The 25,677-nt window shown below is 35.7% G+C and overlaps 1 long non-coding RNA gene across 1 annotated transcript; it reads right to left on the reverse strand.

The window, feature by feature from the left end:
- Nucleotides 1-20,915: 20,915 nt before the first annotated feature.
- On the reverse strand, nucleotides 20,916-22,520 carry LOC138893304 (uncharacterized). Its single transcript, XR_011408490.1, has 2 exons — nucleotides 21,900-22,520; nucleotides 20,916-21,184 (listed from the first exon to the last, which is right to left on the reverse strand). It is a non-coding gene; the product is annotated as an uncharacterized lncRNA (long non-coding RNA).
- Nucleotides 22,521-25,677: the final 3,157 nt, after the last annotated feature.

Consider the following 25,677-nt stretch of genomic DNA (forward strand, 5'->3'; position numbering starts at 1 on the left):
TTTCCTCAATTTTCATAGGAGTGTTGAATCAAGCCCGATAACAATCAGTAAACTGGACCAAAAATAGTATGAGGATGTTGTTTTGTTGAAAGTTGCAGACATATTTTATGTGAATTTATAGCTGGACATTAGTGGCGAGAGGTAAGATAAGAGGGGAAGGGAAATTGGATTTATATTTGGGAGAGATGGAAAATTAAGGGGACTGCTAAGGCTTTCAAGTTATGTACAATAAAGGATAAAAGTGCTATAAATCCTGCAAATGGATTCATCCACTTGGATGTCTTCCATAATAGGTTTTGGATTGGTTATGTATCCATAACAGGTTTTCGATTGGTTATGTATTCATAACAGGTTTTGAATTGATTTTGTAACAACGAGATATTTCTATGAATAGGTTCACTGATGAACCTATTCCCCACACTCTGAAACGAAGAAATAAATCCTTGTTTACCCTCAAAATTGGATAACAATTATATTTGTAAGTGGTTATAAGGATATGCAGATTAATTTGATACAAAATGATAAATTGAGTTAGAATGAACAAATAAAGATATAGTAAATTCATACCACGTGGGGAAGATGATTCCATCCTTAGCGTGACATTCACCCTCGATCTCGGCTCACAGTGGCCAATATTGATGAACAAGAAAAAGAGCTTTCAATAACAGTAAAAATAGTAGTGTATTGCCTTGAAATGCGTGTTACAATGTGTCTAATGAATTATCAGACCCCCCTTTATATAATAGAGAAATCCTACTCTAGGTACAATTTCATAAAAGGTAAAAAAAACCTTCTATTTAACTGATTGTCGGTTTTTCATTGATATGTGCCTAGATCCACGCCGTGACATCCAGTCGGTCGCAGATATTACAGCCTTCTCTTGGACGTGCTTGATTGCCCGACAATGTTCTCTGAAGTCTTTCAGGATTTGGACCGATCCCGGATCATAACCCCAATATTCTCGAGGGCGGGCGTCATGCCCCCGAATTCTGACTCGATTAGACCTTTGCGTCGATTCCGATCCCTCATAATCATATTTCGAGCTCTCTTTATCCTATTAGAGATCGGGTTGTACCTTGAGCCCGGTTTTACCCGTATATAATGCTCTCTTCTAATGTTATCATTTTCTTCTATTATTAGTTCTAGTTAATTACATAGTTTTTGCCATATTACTTTTATTTCATAACACGTTATCAGCACGAGGCTCTAACCAAATTCATCATCTCTAAGTTGTGTTTATTCTCTTTCTCAGAACAAGTTTTTACTATGTAGAATTTATCAAAGCTTGAATTTGTGGCACTTGATATCTCCGGAAAGAAATATTTATCATGGGTCCTTGATGTTGAAATTCACCTTACACCAAAAGCTCTTGAAAATACTATTATATAAGGAAATGAAGCGTCAGGCCAGGATAAAGCAAAGGCTATGATTTTCCTTCGTCATCATCTCGATGAAAGGTTAAAGACTGAATACTTAACCCTGAAATATCCATTTGGATTATGGAGCAGTTTGAAATAATGATATGACCATCATAAAGCAACGGTATTGCCAAGAGCTCGATATGAATAGATTTACTTACGGTTACAAGATTTTAAAATCGTAAGTGAATATAATTCTGTTGTATTCAGGATAACTTCCCAACTTAAATTATGTGGGAAAATTGTGAATGATGAGGATTTACGAGAAAAGACTTTTTCTACCTTTCATGCCTCAAATATGGTATTGCAGCATCAGTATCGTGAAAAGGGTTTAAAGAAATATTCTGAATTAATTTCATGCCTCCTGGTGGCTAAGCAACATAATACCATTTTAATGAAAAATCATGAAGCCCGTCCCACTGGATCTGCATCATTTCTCGAAGTGAATATGGTAGCAGCGACTCAAAAGTCTGAAAGAAGACAAAACAATTATCGTGGTCGTGGTCGTCGCCATAGTCGTGGATATGGACGTGAACATGGAAGGGGACAAAATAATTATCGCCTCATGGTGGAAATAAATAGGAGAACAATAAGGATCCTCAAAATAATCCTTTAAAAGGCAAAGTTAATATTTGCCACATATGTGGTATGAAAGGTCATTGGGCACCTGTTTGTCGTACACTTGACCATTTTGTCAAACTTTATCAAGCATCCATTAAAAGAAAAGATAACAATGTGGAGGCACACTTAACTTTTCAAAATAATGATGATGCAGCAGGTCCCTCAAACAAATATGATGATGTTGAGTCAAATCTTGCATATAAAGATGATAATTTTGGAGGCCTTGCAAATATTACTTATTTAGAAGCTGGAGACTTCTTTGAGAATATTGACTGAAGAAGTGATTATCTTACTGGGGAATAAAACTTTAAGAAAAGTTATTATTTTCATATTATGTCTTTAAGTAGTTTGTTCTTCTTAGTGTACTTTCCTAAAGCATCATATATGCTAGTTTCTACATTCCTAGTGTAATTTCTAATGTTTCTTTTATTTATAGTCTTTCGTATTTCTTATGATGTACTTTTTGTTTCTTTATGAAGAATATGCAAATTCCCCAGTCTTCAGTTAGATCCAAGATCAATAAAGATGATATATGTCTTTTGGATAGTGCTATAATACATACTGTTTTTGGTGATGAAAGAAGCCAATGCTAATATAATATCTCGCATTACAAGATTAATTTAAAGCTATGGAAGAGCAAATTTATTACTACCCGGAGGAACAAATTTGGCTATCAATGTAGCATTATACTGTCGTAAGTCTCAAAGAAACCTACTAAGTTTCAAAGATATTCGTCAAAATGGATATCATATTGAGACTACAAATAATGAAAAGATTGAATATCTTTATATTACTACAATAAAGTCGAGTAAGAAATATGTGCTTGAAAAGCTGCCCGGTCTTTCCTCTGCTTGTACTACACAAACATTGCAGGGCTGAAACACATACTATAGTAAACCAGAAATTTACTAATTCAAATGATTTTATTATTTGGCATGATCGGTTGGGCCATCCCGGTTCTAGCATGATGCGCAAAATAATTGAGAATTCACATGGACATGTATTAAAGAACCAGAAGATTCTTCAATTTAAGAAATTCTCTTGTGTTGCATGTTCTCAAGGTAAATTTATTACTAGGCCATTAGTAACTAAAGTTGGGATTGAATCCCCAGCATGTCTGGAACGTATACAGGGTGATATAAGCGGGCTCATTCAACCACCATGTGGACCATTTAAATATTATATGGTTTTAATAGATGTGTCTACAAGATGGTCTCATGTGTTCTTATTATCAACTCGCAATCTAGTATTTGCGAGGTTGTTGGCTCAAATAATAAGATTAAGAGCACAATTTCCAGATTATACAATTAAGACAATTAGTCTTGATAATGCTTGTGAATTTACATCTCAAGCCTTTAATGATTATTGTATATCAAATGGGATAACAGTTGAACATCATGTTGCTCATGTTCATACTCAAAATGGTCTGTCAGAATCATTTATCAAATGCCTCCAATTAATTGCTCGACCATTGCTTATGAGAACAAAACTTCCTATTTCGATATGGGGTCATGCTATTTTGCATGCAGCAACATTTGTGCGTGTTAGGCCAACGAGTTATCATAAAATCTCCTTATTACAATTGGCTTATTGTCAGGAGCCAAATATTTCTCATCTTAGAATATTTGGATGTGCGATATATATTCCAATTGCTCCACCGCAATGCACAAAGATGGGTCCCCAAAGAAGGTTGGGGATATATGTTGGATATGAATCTCCTTCTATTATTAAATATCTGGAACTCATGATTGGAGATTTATTTACGGCAAGATTTGTTGATTAACATTTTGATGAATTAGTTTTTCCAACATTAGGGGGAGAGAATAAGCAACTGAAAAAGGAGGTTGACTAGAAGGCATTATCATTATCTTATTTAGATCCTCATACAAATCAATGTGAACTGGAGGTTCAAAAGATAAATTCATTTGCAAAGTAATGCAAATCAACTTCCCGATGCATTTACCAACCTACCACGGATTACTAAATCTCATATTCCAACTGCAAATGCTCCAATCCGAGTTGATGTCCCGGTAGGACAATCTGTTCTAAGCAAATGAGTCTAAGCCACACTTAATACATGGTAGACCAATCGGTTCTAAAGATAAAAATCCTCGAAAAAGAAAAGGGAAAAATGATCATGATGGTGATAATATGGAGGTAGTTGCTCAAGAAGAGCCCACCTGAGACATAACAATTGATAAAACCTCAGAAGAGGTCAATGTACCTTAAAATAATGAAAATGAAGAGATCTCAATAAATTATGTCATAACTAGAAAAAGATGGAACTGAAATGATATAGTTGTCGATAATATTTTTGCTTATAATATTGTTGCTGAAATAATGCAACAAGATGAGGATCTTGAATCGAAATCTGTCGATGAATGTAGATAGAGAAATGATTGGCCAAAATGAAAAGATGTTATCCAAGTAGAATTGACTTCACTTAAAAAAACGTGAAGTTTTTGGACCTATAGCCCAAACACCTGAAGGTGTAAAGCCAGTAGGGGTACAAATGGATTTTTGTGCGAAAAAAAAATGAGAAAAATAAAGTTGTAAGATATAAAGCACGACTTGTAGCACAAGGATTTTTGTAACGACCTGACATTGATTATATGGAGACATATTCTCCTGTGGTGGATGCAATCACATTCATGTATCTTATCAGTCTAGAAATTCATGAAAAACTTGATATGCGTCTTATGGATGTTGTCACGGCTTATTTATATGGTTCACTGGATAACAAAATTTTTATGAAAATCCCTGAAGGATTCAAAGTACCTGAAACATACAAAGATTCCCGGGAAACTTGTTCGATAAAACTTCAGAAATCCTTATATGGATTGAAGCAATCAGGGTGCATGTGGTATAATAGCCTCAGCGAATACCTATTGAAAGAAGGGTACAAGAATGACCCAATTTGTCCTTGTGTCTTTATAAAAATATTTGGATCTGAATTTGTCATAATAGCTATATATGTTGATGACTTAAATATCATTGGAACTCCTGAAGAGCTTCCAAAGGTAGTAAAATGCTTGAAGAAAGAATTTGAAATGAAAGATTTTGGAAAGACAAAATTTTGTCTTGGCTTACAAATTGAGCATTTGAAAAATGGAATATTTGCCCATCAATCAACGTACACCGAAAATATTTTTAAGCAATTTATATAGATAAAGCACATCCATTGAGTACCCCGATGGTTTTGAGATTGCTTGATATAAATAAAGATCCATTTTGTCCTCATGAAAATAATGAAGAACTTCTAGGTATTGAAATACCATATCTTATTGCAATTGGGCATTAATGTATCTTGCTAATAATTCTAGACCAGATATAACTTTTTATGTAAGCTTGTTAGCAAGATTTAGTTCTTCCTCAACACAAAGACACTGGAATAGTATTAAGCATCTATTCAGATATCTGCAAGACCATTGATATGGGATTATTTTATTCAAATGAATCTAGGTCACAACTGATTGGTTATGCAGATGCAGGATATTTGTATGACCCATATAAAGGTCGATATCAAACAGGCTATTTATTCACATGTGGAGGCACTGCCATATCGTGGCGTTCAACAAAACAAACTATGGTTGCTACTTCTTCAAATCATGCAGAGATAATAGCCATTCATGAAGCGAGTCGAGAATGCTTTTGGTTGAGATCAATAACTCAACATATCCAGGAGATATGTGGTCTTTCATGGGGAAAGGATATCCCAATAACATTATAAAAAAAATGATGCATGTATAGCACAACTAAAAGGGGGATATATTAAAGGAGACATAACAAAGCATATTTCACCAAAATTCTTTTTCACGCATGATCTTCAAAAGAATGGTGAATTAGATGTTCAACAAATTCGTTCAAATGATAATTTGGCAGATTTGTTCACTAAGGCATTGCCGACATCAACATTTGAGAAGTTAAGATACAAGATTGGAATACGCCGTCTCCAAGATATCAAATAAGGTTTTTATCAGGGGGAGAAATATGCGTTGTACTCTTTTTCCCATAACCAAGGTTTTGTCCCATTTGGGTTTTCCTGATAAGGTTTTTAATGAGGCAACTCTTAATGCGTATTATAAGACATGTGTACTCTTTTTCCTTCACTAAAATTTTTTCCACTGTTTTTCCTTAGTAAGGTTTTAATGAGGCACATTATCTGTTAGTGGATATCCAAGGGGGGTGTTATAAATCCTGCAAATGGATTCATCCACTTGCAACGATGGATGTCTTCCATAACAGGTTTTGGATTGGTTATGTATCCATAACAGGTTTTGAATTGGTTATGTATCTATAATAAATTTTAGATTGGTTATGTATTCATAACAGGTTTTGGATTGGTTTTGTAACAACGAAATATTTCTATAAATAGGTTCATTGATGAACCTATTCCACACACTCTGAAACGGAGAAATAAATCATCTCTTCTAATGTTATCATTCTCTTCTATTATTAGTCATACATAATTACATAATTTTTTCCATATTATTTTTATTTCATAACAAAAAGAGATTTTTTCCTGTACATACTATAATACAAACTTATTTATTCGGTTTAACTAAAATTTTCTATTTACCAGAACTAACTGGATTTTATTTTACAAATTGTATACATTGTCTCTTAAAAGTTCCCAAACTATAATTAGCGGCTTCAACTAAGGGATTCAGTTACACTATTTGGTTTCTCTCCTCTCATCTCTCCCTCTTCTTCTGCCACCTCCCTTCCTCTTTTTCTGCCGCCTCCCTCCTTATGCATTCATTCTCGCCGCTGGCTGATATCCGTCCAAACCACCACTCCATCTTTCCTCCTTATTCTCTTCTTTACCGAAAGCAGCAAGAAACTATTTTAAAAAAATCACAGCCACATTTACACTACCGACCCTTTCTCTGCCTCTCTTCTTTACTCTCACCAGAAAACTTTTCTCGTTTACTCTTAGTCACCATCACCAGCAATTAGTTGCTTATATAACTATTGTACAAATTTGATACTAATTTAAAACATCTATAGCAATGTATATGAATTTCATACAACTACTCAAACAATATGCAATTAATTTATAACTTTCATACAATATTCATACAAAACATAATACAACTACAACAGAATACAAATCGAAGATAATTTTCATACAAATTTCATACAACTATAATACAACTTTCATATAATTTTTATCCTCATATATAACTTTATATAAAAATAAAATATTTATAATTTAAATACAAATCTTATATAATGATTAACTGTATACAATTTATTTATAATTTTTATTAAAAAACATAACTACTAAGAATACAACTTAAATATAATTTTCATACAAATTTTATACAATTATAATACATTTTTAATATGTTTTCTTCCTTTTCGAGTTTCAATGTGAAAATAAATTCAAAAATCAACTCTAATCTTCACCAAATACCCTCAAAATTGGGATTTTCGAAGTATGAAGTTGCTTGAACCTAGCGCTCTGGAGGTTGTGCATGACCAAAAGGATAAGAGGTTGCTTTTCAATCCAGCTACAACATTGGCTTTGAAGCTGTCAATCCCCTCCATAACTAGTATAGTAGAGTTTTTACTTTGTATTGTAATAATAAAATATAACAAAAATATAAAATTCAAAAGATATTCCCAATAATTTGCAACAACACCCAATTCAAACAAATAATAACTTTAGAAAACTCGAATTCGAATTCAAAATTTTGAAGTTTTATAATGATTTTCAATGACTGGCGGAGTAGCGACTGGCGGACATCAGCTGGTTTGCTAGTGGCCAGCGGCGATGTCAAAAACATTGTTAAATTCCCTGAAGATGAAAAAAGAAAGGATATGAGAAATGAGAAGAGAAGCCAAGAAGATCGAAGGAAGAAAAATAGGGGAGAGAGAGAGAGAGAGAGAGAGAGAGAGAGAGAGAGAGAGTATTGGATAATTGGCTAAAGGTGTGGGATTTGATTACCATATTAAAAGACTATAATCAAGGGATACTCATGTAATACTTACTTGTATATAATTGGTAAATTATATATCAAATTGTAATTTAGTTAAAACCCCTGGCTTATAAGCACCTTTTGGCTCATAGAGGGTGTTTGCCTAAGCTTATAAGCTAGTCAAACTAGCTTATAAGCACTTTTCGGCTTATCTACGCGTTTGGTAAAATTAAAAGTGCTTATAAGCCAAGTGTTTATAAGCCAAAAATAAGCCAAAAGCCTGGTATAACAATCCGACCGGTCGTTTTAAGTATTACAGCCCCATCTCCCCATTTAGTACTTAATTTATGCTTTACAGTTTTTTTATGGCTTATCGAATTAGTTAGTTTGGGTCTGGAAGAAATTCGGAGTAAAACAAGACACTTAGTCTCATAATTAAAAATTTAAGTTAGAAAAGTTGACAGGATGTGGACTTATGAGTAAATGACCTCTGATCTAAATTTTGATGATTCCAATAGCTCTGTATGGTGATTTTGGACTTAGGAGCGTGTCTGAAAAATTATTTGAAGGTTGGTAGAGGAATTAGGCTTGAAATGACGAAAGTTGAATTTTTGGGAAGTTTGACAGGAGAGTTGACTTTTTGATATCGGAGTCAAAATTCAGTTCTGAAAATTTTCATAGATCCGTTATATCATTTATGAATTGTGTGAAAAATTTGAGGTTAATCGAAATTGATTTGATACGTTTCGTCGCAAAATATAGAAGTTGGAAGATTTGGAAACTCATAATTCGATTCGATGCGCGATTCGTAATTTCAGCATTGTTTGGCATGGTTTGAAGCCTCAACTAAGTTCGTATTGTGTTTTGAGACATGTTGGTATATTTGGTTAAGGTCCCGAGGGTCTCGGGTGGATTTCAGAAGGTTAACGGAATGGATTTCGGACAAAAGGAGCTGCTGGAATTTTTCTGTTGCAGAAGCTATTTTTGGACAGCAACTCGTGCAATCGAATAGCTCACTTTGGAAGCTTATATCTCGAAATCTATAAGGAATCTGAAAATTTTCAAAACATGAAAGTTGTAGTCCATTGATTATAGTTTCCAGAATATAAACCATTCATCATTTGGATATTTGTAGAGAAAGTTATGATCAATTGACTGAAGCTGGTACTGCAAATTTTGGCTACAACAGTGTGCATCGCCAGAAATTTCTGCTGCGCAAGGCTGAATTTGGGAGCTTATATCTTGCAATCTATAAGGAGTTGGGTGATTAGCAAAACTTGAAAGTTGAAGCCCTTTGTATCTAGTTTGCATAAATTTAAACCGTTTGGCAGTTGGAGTTGAGTACAAGAAGTTATGGTTGACACACTACAGGCTGTCGGGGAAGAGTTTTGGAAGAGTTTGATGTTTTCAGCATAAGTGTGTAATGATCCAAAGGTCTATTTTTAGTTCTAGAGATTGAAATTTGATTTCGAGACTTCCGGAATTTTGATAATGAATTATAGGAGTGATCTGGAAAGTTTGGTCTAATTTCATCAAGTCACGATTGAGTTTTTAACGCGAAACATGAGTTAATTGTTTAACGAGCGAAATTTGTATCGCATTATGCAAATGAGCTCCGAATTGAGTGTCGATTAAACGAGTAGTTTTGTATTATTATTTGTGACTCATAGGAACAAGAATCGTCGAATTTCGAGTTCGTATGATGGAGTTAGAGCTTTTTTAGTGAAAACAAAACTGCTGGTGTAAACAGTTCTGGTGCGCACCTTTAGCGACCAGATTTGACACTTTTAGCATCGGGATTGGACTTTTAGCGACCCGAATAGTATTTTTGTGGCAGAAACTTAAGGACAAAAAATGGTCATTTCCTTCATTTCGTTTTGGATATTTGGAGCACGGTTCTTGGGCGATTTTGAGGATTTCTTCAAAACTTCAACTTGGGTAAGTGTCCTATATCCAAAAGTGATTATATTTCATAAATTCATGGTTATATTCATCATTTAATTCGGATTTAAATGGAAGAAATTGAAATTTTTGTAAAATCTTTCAAAAATGAAAATTTTAGATTTGGAGGCCGAGTTGTAATCGGAATTTGATAAAATTGGTATGGTTGAACTCGTAATTGAATGGGTTGTTGGATTTTATAAGTTTCGTCGGATTCTGAGACGTGGGCCCCACGGGCGATTTTTGAGTGCAATTTCAGATTTTATTGAAAAATTAGTATTTTGTTATGGAATTAATTCCAATAAATTTTATTGACTGAATCGAATAATTTGTGGCTAGATTCAAGGCGTTTGGAGACAAATTCACGAGGCAAGGGCATAGCGGAATAAAGAATTACACGGGTTGAGGTAAGTAACAGTTATAAATCTGGTCCTGAGGGGATGAAACCCCGAATTTTTGTGTCATGTGATTATTTTGGAGGTGACGCACATGCTAGGTGACGGGCATGTGGACGTGCACCGAGAGGATTGTGACTTGGTCCGTCCCGTGGAAATTATAAAGTTGAATAACTTGTTGTTAGCTATATGCTCTCTATGTGTTGTAGAAACTTGACTGTAAATCATGTTAGAAACCATGTTTAGGTTATATGTTGGTACTGTTGGGACCCACAAAGGCCGCGTTACTTGTTGAATTGCGTGCTAAATGTTATTTGTACTTAGTCTCAGTTTTTACTCGCACACTTTATCTCAGTCTCTGTTATTATTATTGATACATCATATCATTGTTGTTTGGGCTGATTTCATAATTATTGAGAGCCCAAGAGACTAGAGAGATTTATGACTGAGTGAGGCCGAGGGCCTGATTGTGAGATATTGATATTATAGCACGTGAGTTGTGCAGCATGTGAGTTATACGTGCGGATCCACATATTTGTACTATAGCACGTGAGTTGTCCATGCGGATCCTCATATTATACTATAGCATGTGAGTTGTCCGTGCGGATCCAGATATTGATATTATAGCACGTGAGTTATCCGTGCAACACGTGAGTTGTCCGTGCGGATCCAGATATTTGTACTATAGTACGTGAGTTGTCCGTGCAGCACGTGAGTTGTCCGTATAGATTATAGCACTTGGGCTGTAGGAGCCCCTCCAAAGTCTGTACACCCCTCCCAGTGAGCGCGGGTACCCATTGAGTGTGAGTGTTGAAGGCTGAAAGCCGAGTGGTTGAGTTGTTGTGACGAGTTGAGTAACAGTTGCCCTAAGAGGCTGTACTTGCTTTTCATTGGTTGTTGCACTTAGCTGCTATCTGTCATTGTTGTGAAATTCTCTGAAAGATTTTTTATCCGGACTACATGAACTTGAACTGTATAAAACTGATTTGACTTAAACTACTGGAATTGAAAGCATGTCTACTCTCTACTAGAATTACTGAAAATGAACTGTAACTGTGTATCTCATCACTGTCTTCAGTTCCTTATTTATTATTATTACTTGCTGAGTTGGTTGTACTCATACTACACCCTACACTTCGCGTGCAGATCCAGGTGTTCCCAGACATAGCGGGTGTTGATTCTTTCGCACATTTGATTTTTCGGAGATTCTGAGGTAGCTGTCGTGTTTTGCAGACCTTGCCTCTCCTTCCCTATCTCCTTATTTACTGTATTTGGTATTAGACTATTATAGACCATATTTTCCAGATTTGTATTCATATTAGATGCTCATGTACTCAGTGACACCATGTTTTGGGAGTAATTATATTTGTACTTGTGAGATTTCTTTTGCTAAATTAAATCATTATGTTTTCAAATTTAAAAGACATGTGGTTTATTGAGATTGTCGGCTTGCCTAGTATTGAGATAGGCGTCATCACGATGGGTGAGATTTTGGGTCCTGATAGGTTGGTATCAGAGCTCTAGGTAACATAGGTTTCACGAGTCATGAGCAAGTTTAGTAGAGTCTTGCGGATCGGTACGGAGATGTATGTACTTATCTTCGAGAGGTTGCCGAACCGTTAGGAAAATTTCACTTTCTTGTATTTTATCGTGTGGAATTGATTCAGCCTGAAACATAACTCTTTGAATTTCTTTCACGCATTCTCGTGTGCATGTGAGCGCTCGGTATCAGTTGTGCATCACCGGCTTGTGATTCCATGATCGAGATTCATGATATGTATTCTATGTTTTGGTGATGAGCCAGTCTGGAGGACCTGAGACCGGGGTTAGACCGCAACTTAAACTCGGTAGCTTCAGTTATGTGAACTTGTACATTTAGACTCATATGTCTAGTAATGTCCTTATGAGTGGAATTTATGGCTCGATGAGCGGTTGAATGGCTATGTGATAAGTATGATCTGTTCAGATGGGTTGAATGTGACGAATAAAGTTAACCGTGACTCAAGATTTGCTATTGGGTACTTGATTTTTGTCTTGATTTGACCTATGGCTTGAATTATTAGTGTATTGAAGGATCTTTCACGTTGTTAAATTGTGGGACAAATTAAATTCTCATGTCTTGTCAATGAGTTTGGACTCAAGAAGAGTAAGTGATTGTGTAGTAATTGTGGGTGTGAAAGGGTATAGGAAGATGTCAATTTGAAGCTAAGCAAGTGGGTTATCTCCTGCGGAGTAATCTATGTGGGTGTGCTCCTTATAATGTTGAGCTGAGAGTTTCTTTTCTACCAATGGGGTGTATCTGTTGAGATTTGAATTTGAATCTGGTTGAGAAAGTTGACTTGATTGTCGCGAGAATAAATGCGAACTTAGTGGATGATTGGGGTATTTTATGGTGGGTGTTGCATAAGCTTAAGAAGAATTTTTGTTGGACTGACTGCAGTATTATAGCAGTAATAAAGTATGGGTATTATGAGTTATCAAGTGTTTTGTTCTATGGTTTTGAGCCAAGTGGGGGAGTCTGCTATTGACAATTCAATTTCGTGGATATATATTAAATTTTAGTTTTGGTTTGAGGCATACTTGTGGGTTAGTTATGACTTACAGAGGTGGAGATCGAGGATGACTCGGGTAAGTAAATTCCTGGATACGGGTTACATTGAACTTTATGAAAATATGAAAATTATGGAATGATTAAATTGTTATTTTGAAGGATGTAGTGCGCACGAAGTATGAATTCGATTGGTCGTATTAAGGCAGGGTTACTTCTTTGAGTGTTGATTGTGTTAAAGGAGCACATGTCTTTCGGCCCGTTTGGGGCAGAGTAAATTAGATTTGAGCAGAGTGGATGACTCCTGAGAGGGTTCTAATGGATTCAAAATGTATATATGGAAATTGAAAAAATTTCGAATTTGTATATCACTAGAATCGGTTACTTACATTGGATGGTATCGGGACGTGCAGTAATTCTGTTTGACTATGGATTCTACATTTTAATATAAGAAAGGAAAGAGGAACTATTTTAAATTTGCATAAGGTATTTTCAGAGTGAGTGTTATAGTTGTGGTATTTATTGAGGTGCTTAAGAAGAATACAGTGGCTTATGGGTCTTAGGGCGGTGTAATTTTATGTTAAGATGTCTTATAATGAGCTTTGGGTAAGGTAGTAGTGTTCTAACAAGGAAAAATGGTAACTTGAGGATAATCCAGAAGAAACTCGGAGAAAATAGGACAAATGGGTAACATGTTGGATCAATATGGTAATGGTATGCTCGATTCTTTTGGTTCTTATGATGAAGTGAGGCTTTACGGGTGTTTTGTGGCAATACTCTCGGATTTGGCAACCTGTGTGGCTTGGTCGAGTTAGAGGAATTCAGTTCTGATAGCTTGGTTATGTGAAAATGGATTTCAAAGTGTTCATGATGGTTTCTACCATGGTTTGAATCGGATATTTTCTACCGGTCTAGGGAACGTGTTGTGTATTGTGATTTTCACCTGGAAAGAAGCAAGAGAGAGGTTTCTAACTAATAGGGTATGTAATTTGATGGTAACTCAGAGTTTATAATGAGATTCTCGTGCCTTTCACATGATAGATGTGATGTGTTGTGCCGGATTTAGATTTACATGTACAAGGTGTCAGTTCATTCTTGAAAGGAAGATCACGAATTTTGGACGGAATGGTCGGTTTTAAATATTTAGATGAATGTTATAACTGCTCGATAATCCCTGAGAAGGGTGCGCATTTCAAAAGGCGCATTGTGTTTTGATTTACGGATGTCATTGGTATTGCAGTAGTCACCTGGTTGATAGACTGCTAATATTTAAATTATTTCTATGTGGCACGAAAGAATTATGAAAGTATTCCTCATGGGAAGATCGTGAATGGAAGATGTGTTAGTCATTTTAGTGCTGGAGTTGGGATCAGTTACGGTGATTTATGTGTTTGATGAATTTGGAGACTGGGAGTTCTCAGAAGTATATTGTTTCGGGTTTCGGCCTGTTTGAGGTGAGTATTTTATTTTAACTCAGTGGAGGCACTAGTTGCGTTAATTATTTGTGATAGCTACGCGCTATACGTGTGTATATATATGAGGTTTGAACTAATGTGCGGGCATCGGGGCAAGTACTCATACTCGAAAGAATGCTTAGGCTATGATATGCCTAGAGTTGGTTGTTAAGCGTAAAGTTATAACATTTCTCGTGTTCGTACCTTTGTTGAAAACTATTTGGGCTATATTTGAGGTTACAAAGAGGCTAATTCCCCTGAATAAACGGGGTAGTTACTATTTTTGTGTTGACTTGCCAATTTGAAGTGTGACAGCGGACTTTGCACATGCTTACGCTATGGCATGTTATTTATACCAGTCCAGGGGCATGTAAATCTTATTTCATTTATCATATACACGTGTACTTATTTGATTGCTCCTCTATGATATGCTTGGACTGGAGGCATGTGACCATGCCAGGTGGATTATGTTATTGGCACGTGAGTTGTCCATGCGAGTGATGTTAATGTGAGCTCTAGAAGAGTTGGTTACTGTTATTAAATTTGTGTATCTTGGTTCTACTATATATAACGAGCTTATAGCATTGCAGTTGTGGTGGTGCTTGTTGAACTCGCAATACGGTTCTCTTCTTTGAGACATTTTTCATATTTTGGTACACAGATTGTGCAGTTGTGGCCTAAGTTATATTGATGTGGCGTGTCTGTGGGATAGTTATGTTTAATAATATAAGGTCATTGGACCTAGAATGGGTACTATCATGCTTGATTATGGTATATTCGAGAGGATAATATTGAAAGCCGACTTAGGAGAGGATTATGGTCCTGGTTGGGATGAGAGAGCTCCATGGCTAGTTGATCTCATGAGTGGTTATGAGTTTTTGATTGTTTCTTTCATCATTGGCGGTGTACGAAGGTTTTGGAATGAGGTTCTATTGAATGCGGAGTTTTATACTAGTACTTGGTTGGTTTTGAGTAGTTACTGTGATCAGAAATGGTGCTACTAGTATGCGCGTTGTGTAGTATGTTATGTGATTATATTTGGGATTATGGTTATGGTTGGATACAGCTTGTTAAGACTCATACAGGTGTGTAGATGTGAGACTCGGGTCTTGTAAGAAATTCTGGATGTTGAAAATTGGGTTCTAAGTTTTATGGACTAAGATTAACGTAATGATCTTCAATTGTGTTGTATTGTCAGGTCAATGGAATGGGTTGGTGTGGGATCACCCCCGGGTATGTGCGTGGTAAGATGGAATAGTGATATGATGGCTTGGAAACAATACTTGGCACGTTCGAGGACGAACGTATGTTTAAGTGGGAGAGAATGTAACGACCCGACCGGTCGTTTTGAGTATTACAGCCTTGTTCCCCCATTTACTGCTCAATTTATGCTTTATAGTTATTTTATGACTTACTTGGTTAGTTATTTCGGGTCCGGAAGGAATTCGGAGTAAAACAAAACGCTTAGTCTCATAATTAAAATTTTAAGTTAGAAAAGTTGACCGGTGTGGACTTATATGTAAATGACCTCGGATCTGAATTTTGATGATTCCAATAGCTCTGTATAGTGTTTTTGGACTTAATGGAGCATGTCTGGAAAATAATTTGGAGGTCGGTAGAGGAATTAGGCTTGAAATGACGAAAGTTGAATTTTGGAGAAGTTTGACCGGGGAGTTGACTTTTTGATATCGGAGTCGAAATTCAGTTCTGAAAATTTTTATAGATCCGTTATATCATTTATGAATTGTGTGAAAAATTTGAGGTCAATCGGAATTGATTTGATACGTTTCGGCGCAAAATATAAAAGTTGGAAGATTTGGAAACTCAAAATTCGATTCGATGCGTGATTCGTAATTTCAGCGTTGTTTGGCATGGTTTGAAGCCTCAACTAAGTTCGTATTGTGTTTTGGGACATGTTGGTATATTTGGTTAAGGTCCCTAGGGCCTCGGGTAGATTTCGGAAGGTTAACGGAATGGATTTCGGACAAAAGGAGCTGCTGGAATTTTTCTGCTGCAGAAGTTGTTTTTGGACAGCAACTGGTACAATCGCACAGCTAACTTTGTAAGCTTATATCTCGAAATGTATAAGGAATCTGAAACTTTTCAAAACATGAAAGTTGTAGTACAGATTATAGTTTCCAGAATGATAAACCATTTATCATTCGGACATCTGTGCATAAAGTTATGATCGATTGACTGAAGCTAGTACTGCAGATTTTGGCTACAGCAGTGTGCATCGCCAGAAATTTCTGCTGCATATGGCTCATTTTGGGAGCTTATATCTTGCAATCTATAAGGAGTTGACCGATGAGCAAAACTTGAAAGTTGTAGTCCTTTGTATCTAGTTTGCAGAAATTTAAACCGTTTCGCAGTTGGAGTTGAGTACAAGAAGTTATGATTGACATACTACAGGCTGTCGGGGAAGAGTTTTGGAAGAGTTTGATGTTTTCAGCATAAGCGTGTAATGATCCAAAGATCTATTTTTAGTTCTAGAGATCGAAATTTGATTTCGAGACTTCCTAAATTTTGATACTGAATTATAGGAGTGATATGGAAAGTTTGGTCTAATTTCATCATGTCTTGGGTTTTTAGCGCGAAACATGAGTTAATTGTTTAACGAGCGAAATTTTTATCATATTGAGCAAATGAGCTTTGAATTGAGTTTCTATTGAACGAGTAGGTTCGTATTATTATTTGTGACTCAAAGGAACAAGAATCGTCGAATTTTAAGTTCGTATGATGGAGTTAGAGCTTTTTTAGTGAAAACAAAACTGCTGGTGTAAACAGTTCTGGTGCGCACCTTTAGCGACCAGATTTGACACTTTTAGCGATGGGATTGAACTTTTAGCGACCCGAATAGTGTTTTTTGGGTAGAAACTTACGGACAAAAAAAGGTCATTTCCTTCATTTCGTTTTGGATTTTTGGAGCACGTTTCTTGGACGATTTTGAGGATTTCTTCAAGACTTCAATTTGGGTAAGTGTCCTATATCCAAAAGTGATTATATTTCATAAATTCATGATTATATTCATCATTTAATTCGGATTTAAATGGAAGAAATTGAAATTTTTGCAAAATCTTTCAAAAATAAAAATTTTAGATTTGGAGGCCGAGTTTTATCGGAATTTGATAAAATTGGTATGGTTGAACTCGTAATTGAATGGGTTGTCGAATTTTGTAAGTTTCATTGGATTCCGAGATGTGGGCCCCACGGGTGATTTTTGAGTGCAATTTTGGATTTTGTTGGAAAATTAGTATTTTCTTATAGAATTAATTGCAATAAATTTTATTGACTGAATCGAATAATTTGTGGCTAGATTCGAGGCGTTTGGAGACAAATTCAAGAGGCAAGGGCATAGCGGAATAAAGAATTACACGGGTTGAGGTAAGTAACAGTTATAAATCTGGTCCTGAGGGAATGAAACCCCTGATTTTTGTGTCATGTGATTATTTTGGAGGTGACGCACATGCTAGGTGACGGGCGAGTGGGCGTGCACCGAGAGAATTGTGACTTGGTTTGTCCCGTGGAAACTGTAAAGTTAAATAACTTGTTATTAACTATATGCTCTCTATGTGTTGTAGAAATTTGACTGTAAATCATATTAGAAACCATGTTTAGGCTATATGTTGGTACTGTTGGGACCCACAGAGGCTGCGTTACTTGTTGAATTGCGTGCTAAATGCTATTTATACTTAGTCTCAGTTTTTACTCGCATATTTTATCTCAGTCTCTGTTATTATTATTGATACATCATATCATTATTGTTTGGGCTGATTTCATAATTATTGAGAGCCCAAGAGACTGAAGAGATTTATGACTGAGTGAGGCCGAGGGCCTGATTGTGAGATATTGATATTATAGCACGTGAGTTGTGCAGCACGTGAGTTGTACGTGCGGATCCATATATTTGTACTATAGCACGTGAGTTGTCCGTGCGGATCCTCATATTATACTATAACACGTGAGTTGTCCGTGCGGATCCAGATATTGATATTATAGCACGTGAGTTACCCGTGCAGCATGTGAGTTGTTTGTGCGGATCCAGATATTTGTACTATAGCACGTGAGTTGTCCGTGCAGCACGTGAGTTATCCGTGCAGCACGTGAATTGTCCGTGTAGATTATAGCGCTTGGGCTGTAGGAGCCCCTCCGGAGTCTGTACACCCCTCCCAGTGAGCGCGGGTACCCATTGAGTGTGAGTGCTGAGGGCTGAAAGTCGAGTGGTTGAGTTGTTAATAACGAGTTGAGTAACGGTTGCCCTGAGAGGCTGTACTTGCTTTTCATTTGTTGTTGCACTTAGTTGCTATCTGTCATTGTTGTGAAATTCTCTAAAAGATTTTTTTATCCGAATTACATGAACTTGAATTGTATAAAACTGAATTGACTTAAACTGCTGGAATTGGAAGCATGTCTACTCTCTGCTGGAATTACTGAAAATGAACTGTAACTGTGTAGATCGTCACTATCTTCAGTTCCTTATTTATTATTATTACTTGCCGAGTTGGTTGTACTCATACTACATCCTGCACTTCGTGTGTAGATCCAGGTGTTCCCGGACATAGCGGGTGTTGATTCTTTCGCACAGTTGATTTTTCGGAGATTCTGAGGTAACTGCCGTGTTTCGCAGACCTTGCCTCTCCTTCCCTATCTCCTTATTTACTGTATTTGGTCTTAGACTATTATAGACCGTATTTTCTAGACTTGTATTCATATTAGATGCTCATGTACTCAGTGACACCGGGTTTTGAGAGTAATTATATTTGTACTTGTGAGATTTCTTTCGCTAAATTAAATTATTATATTTTCAAATTTAAAAGACATATGGTTTATTGAGATTGTCGGCTTGCCTAGTATCTAGATAGGCGCCATCACGACGGGTGAGATGTTGGGTCCTGACAGCTGGTCACCCCTAGCTTATGAATTTTTAGCTTATAATCACTTTAAGTTTGACCAAGATTTTTATTATTTTATTCTTAAAATACTCTTTTTCAAAACAAAACTCCTACATCGATACTCACTGCCTCACGTATTTTTTCAACCTTAACCCCCCGCTTCTTCAAGTCTGCAAATCTCATTGACTATTTGAGGTAAGTAAATTCTCTATTCCTTTACATATTTATATCTATATGATCGTTTATTAATCTTTGAACTGTATGTAATAAACGAGGACATATCAAATTCTTGGTGTATTTGTTTTAAAGTGTTGTGGTGATGAATACAGTGTTTCTCTTCAAATATTCTATCCTATTTAGGTTTATTTTTTCACTCAAAAACTTTTATCAATTTATTAATTATTATAACTTATGATTATATGCTTATCATAAAATAAATTATATTTATCATAAAAATTATCTTATCTAATCACAATTTTATTTAAAATAAAATGACAAATAGAATATTTTGTATTTGAATCGATCTGCAATCTAAAATTTTGAAGAAATTATGCCATTATAAGTGTAAATAGTTATGGTTATTCAAGTTATTTTAACAGAAAAAGAGTTTATCGGCACTTTTTTATCAAATACTGCAGCAGTTTATTATCAATTTTAGCACTTGTATCCAAACGCGTAACTGCTTATTTGTTAAATCAGTTTCAGCACTTAAAAGTGCTTTTCAGCACCTAATGCTTATCGGCTACTTCAAATCAGCTGATCCAAACATGCTCATATACGCGTTTAGTAAACACCCAAAGTGCTTATAAGCTAAAAACAGCCATAAGTCATAAGTTGGTCACCCCCAACTTATGGTTTTTCAGCTTATAAGCACTTTTAGTTTGACCAAGGCTTTTATTAGTTTATCATTACTAATATTTTTTAATTCACAATTTTTTTTCCAAAATAAATTTACTAACTTTCTCTCCATTCCATATTCGTTGTTCATCCTTTTCATTACAAAGAAACTTTTTAATTCATGATCTTTTGTAAAGTTTTTAAGGACATTTTAGTTATTTTAATAAAAGAACAGCTTATTAGCTCGTTTCTACCAAACACATCAACTAAATGCGAACTCTGGGTTGCGAGACCTGAAGCACCTGTGCAAAACCAGCAGAACTTAAACTCTATCAAACACTCTGAAACGCGTGGGAAACTCACCCGAGCCCTCGGGGCTCCAAACCAAACATAGACTCAGGTCTAAAAATATAACACGAACTCGCCCGCACGATCAAATCATCAAAATAACATCTGAAATCATGAATAAGACCTCCAAAATATATGAAATCAACATGAAACTCAAGAACTTCTAAAAGCGCAACCGCGCGTCCGATTCCTATCAAATCAACTCGGAATGACGCCAAACTTTGCAAAAAAGTTTCAAATAACAAAATGGACATATTCTAAGTCCCGAAATAGAAATTCAACTACGATAGCTATGAAGTTAACCTATAGTCAAACTTCTAAACCTCAAGTTGTTAATTTTCGGCAAAACAACACAAATCAACCTACGGACCTCCGAATTTGATTCTGTCACGCCCCAAACCTGGGGAGGCGTGGCTGGAACCCGGTGCTAAACTGGCCTGAGCGAACCACTCTATAACTCATTTTTTTTCTTTTAACTATCATGGGCTAACATGGACATAACTCATAATGTATAACTATAAGTGGGAACACACTGTATCAATGAACCATCTTTCCTAAAACATAAATACATATGGGCCGTCAAGGCCTCTGACATACTGTACAAAACGAACCTCTGTCTACAAAGCCTATAAGATTATTTGCCATCAAATGGGACAGGGTACTGGCCTACCCATAAGTCTGTAGCAAAATTCTGACACGATGACTTATAGACTCGGCTGCACTCCGAATGAGGTAGAGTCTTACCGATCCTTCGCTGAATGCCAATCTTGTCTACTTTGAGGACTCGTCAAATTGATTATCTATACCTGCATGCATGAATGCAGCGTCCCCAACAAAAGGACGTCAGTACGAATAATGTACCAAGTATATAAGGCGGAACTGAAACATAACAATAAGTCAACATTAATTAAAGACATATTAGAATCCACTTGAATCTCTGAAGTGCCACCGTATATGCATACTTATTATACTCATATATATATATATATATATATAATGCTGCTCTTTGAGACTATTATCCATATCGTATGATGCATGACTGCCCAACTGATCAGTGGTAACTGCTCGACCGGCCGTAGCGCGGTGGTAAATGCATGACTGCCCGACCGGCCGTAGCTCAGTGGTAAATGTATAACTGCCCAACCGGCCGTAGCTCGGTGGTAAATGCATGACTGTCCGACCGGCCGTAGCTCGGTAGTAAATGTGTAACTGCCCAACCGGTGGTAAATAATGACACATAACTGCCCAACCGGTGATAACTGCGTGACCGACCGTAGCACGATGGTAAAGGCATGAAAATGCATGTACATATATCACTATATTATAAACATTAACATCTCTATCATATACCTCATTAGGGACTTAGGAACATATTTAGACATGCTTGAATATCATTTTACAGGAATAACTAACATAGACATCCTTAACTGCTAAGAGTAGAAACACTTATGAAATAGCATTATGTTTACGTATCGTTACTTGGATCATGCCAAAAGGAAATAAGAGATAGCCTTAACATACTTGAGCCGATTCTCTTAACAATCCCTCTAACACCCGTCTTTTGTGATAAAACACGTGACGGCGGATCGAAGTAGGAAAAAATTCGTATGATATTCTTGAGAAAGATTGTACTGTATTTCTTTAGAATCGCAAATCCCATATTGCTGCAATATTAAAAAATTTCATGTGAATTGTTGAAGCAAATCACGTTTCTATTGCAAAATTAAGCTCTTTATTGGTGATCTTTGAGACCTGTGTAAACTTTATGATGATAGTATCAAATACAACTGGATATAAAGCTTCCAAATAGAACTCTCACGGATCCTCCTTTGTAATATATCCTAAGAATCATGACTGGCTAATAGGCTTTTAGGAATCATTTTCTTTTGAAATAATCATGCAACATACCTCCTCCACTTTTCCAGTAAATTCTTAAAAGGTAAAACCACTAGAAATTATTGCATGCTCATATACCAGAAATAAACAGATCTTTATTTGCTCTACATAACTCAAATTTTCTTACATCAGAAAAGGAACAGATGTTTCTTTTCCCAATTAGAATTCAAGATGCTTCAGAGCAATACAACCTCTAATGCTAAATTATCTAGCCGTACATATATAAAGAAGCAATAGATAACAGATAAACTCCATCTCCATTTTTTTTTAAATAAAGAGATTTTCTTAATAACGTCTTTTAACAAAAAAGAGATAAGGTGTATATATCCTTAAAAGGGTGCCACCTCTCAATCATAACTTAAGAGTCACAATCTTGAAATGGGGGGAGCTGCCACGTTTGGGAAGTTTTAGGCTTATCCAAAGTCTTTATTTAATCACCCAACAATTCTTTAATTAATTAGTTAATCTCCTACTAATCAATAATTAGCTAATTATTTACATAATTAAGAATTACCTCAAATTACTTAAAATGCTACTCACTTTTAACACACTTTATACATCTTAATATCATGGTCATGCGGTACCATATAAAATCAATACATACACTATTATTTCATTAAAATATTCATGTAAAAATACATATATTTTCTCAACTTCTAATTTTCCTAATCTCATATAAAGAGTACAAATTTTCATACGTTTAATTCTTAAAATGGTAAAAAGATAACCTTATTTTCTTGTGAGAAAATAATTTCTATCTTTACAATAAAGAAAATCTCATAAACTTTCTCATATTATTTGTATAAGTTAAAGCATATTCGAAAGTAGTAATATTAATAACTATATAAAATCGTATTTTTCAAATTTTTTACAAAAATGTTCCACTCAAAATACCATATCAAATGTATATAACGGTATCAATGTTGTTAAACTTACGGGGTCTTATAATAACATAGTCACAAATCCTTTATAACCTCATGAATGGTCTTAATCCCCTTCAAGCTCATATGGATTACTACGATTTATCCTAATATTAAATTACAGGATGTAACAGATTCATGGCATACTCTCAAGTCCAAAATCATGATGCGAACCCATTGGAGCCATCAAAATACCGTTTCGGGGTTTGTCAACAAAGTCAAACCTCGGTCAACATTTTCAACTTAAACTTCTAAAGTGAGAACCACTCACCCGAATTCATCCCAAAACATCCGAAAATTAAATCCGACCATGCACGCATGTCATAATACACAAAATGATGCTACTCAAGCCCTCGAACCACTAAACGGAACCTTGAAGCTCAAACCGGTCGGGTCGTGCATGTTCTACTATTACATTTCAACTTCAGTCAAATATTGTTCAAACACTTAAGCTTGTCTCAATATTAAGGGTGTTTGGTATGAAGGAAAATATTTTCCTTGAAAATATTTTTTTTTTTTGAAAAATAGGTGTTCTCACTTATTTTTTAGTGTTTGGTTAAGTAGTAGATTTTTTTTTTTTGAAAAATATATAAGTTAGGCAAATACTATATGAGATATTGGTAAGGGGCAGGAAGGATGGAGGTCCGGGTCAAAGGATCGGAGTGGTGGTGGCGATGTTTTGTATAAGGGGTGGGGGCGTGGGGGTATGGGGTAGCGTGGTGGGGGTTGGGGTGGAGGTGGGGTGTTGGGATTGGGGTGGGTTGGGTGGAGTTAGGAGTGGGGTGGGTAGGGAGTGGGTAGCAAGTGAGGGTAAAGGATGGAGGTGAGGAATAGGGTGGAGAAGGTTGAGAAATATTTATGTAAAATATTTTTCTTCCTTTTGATAAGAAAGTCATTTTCCTCCAATTGAAAAAAATAAGTTTATGAGAAAAATATTTTTTAAAATATTTAAGTCAACCAAATGTGAAAAAATTTAAAAATATTTCCGAGGAAATATTTTCCTTCATATACCAATCACACCCTAAAACTCTCTTTTTTTAAAAATAAATGGTCCGTTTGGCCATAGATTTTGTCAAAATAAACTTGAATTTTATTTGGTAAACACATATTTGGCCAAATCTCAAATCCCAAATGGGCCAAAATATCACTATTATATTTTTTAAAAATTGCCCCAAACTTTTGTATTTTATAAAAGAGCTCACAATTTATTATTTTGTAATGATGTTGCTTCGTCTTCTCGCTCATCTGATTGTGTATCATGTACTTCGTTATAAAAATGATAATTTTGTATCAAATTTATTTATGTTCAGGACTATGATTTGCGATAATATAATGAATGTTATTGATAATGATACTGTTGGTTATTTGTGATAGTTTATAGAACTTATGGGTATAAGTCATATTTCATATTTTTCCAAACCAAATTTCGCCTAAAACAAATGTTCAAACATATTTTTATATCAAATAAAATTGTACCCAAATCATTTTTTTCAGAATAAATTTGGGAATGGTCACACGCACCAAAAAACCAATCACTTTTGCTTTCGAAAATCTTCGGCCAAAAGGCACTAATTAGAGGATGTTCCCACGCCCAAAACGTGCCCCACACCTAAGGCTGTCCAACGGGACGGGACGTTCCGTCCCGTCCCGATCCCGTCCCGCGTCCCATCCCGCTTAATTCTAAACGGGATGGGCCCATGTTAAACGGGACACGGGATGGGACAGGATGGCCATTTTGTCCCGTTTGTCCCGTCCCATTTTGTCCCGTCTCGTCCCGTCCCGTCCCGCCTGTCCCGTCCCATCTCGTCCCATCCTGTCCCGTCCCGTCCCGTCCCGCATCCTATTTTTTGTGCATTATATACAAAAAACTTATAATCCTGCTTTTGAGGGTTTTCCTAAGACCACTGTTAGAAATGATGTTTTTAAATTTCAAACCGAATATCTTCAGTATATTCGTTGTGTATTGTTTCACTTAGATTGTAAAGTGCCTATCACATCTGATATGTTTTTAAATTTCAAACCGAATATCTTCAGTATATTCGTTGTGTATTGTTTCACTTAGATTGTAAAGTGCCTATCACATCTGATATAGGTCATAGTCATAATGGTTGTGATTATTTAACTGTTACATGTCATTGGGTTGATCATCACTAGAACATACAAAAACGTATTATTGGTTATAAATTTATTGATTCAAGATACAATGGAGCATATATTGCAACTACTGTTCTATAAATTGTTTATTTTTATTGACTCATTGATAAAGTTTTAACTATCACCTTAGATAATGCTTCTGCTAAGTGCTAACACAACTACAACAACTAGCTTAATGAAATTATTGCAAAATTAATCCAACTTATGCACCGACCATTAATGAAATGATTGCAAAATTTAAAAAGTATTTTTTCCCTATTCCCCAAGTTTATTTAATTTCTACTATACTTAACCCATCTTTAAAATTAAGAGGTGCAAATGGACTTGTT

This window comes from Nicotiana tomentosiformis, chromosome 1 (genome assembly GCF_000390325.3).
Source record: "Nicotiana tomentosiformis chromosome 1, ASM39032v3, whole genome shotgun sequence".
Taxonomy (NCBI): Eukaryota; Viridiplantae; Streptophyta; class Magnoliopsida; order Solanales; family Solanaceae; genus Nicotiana; species Nicotiana tomentosiformis.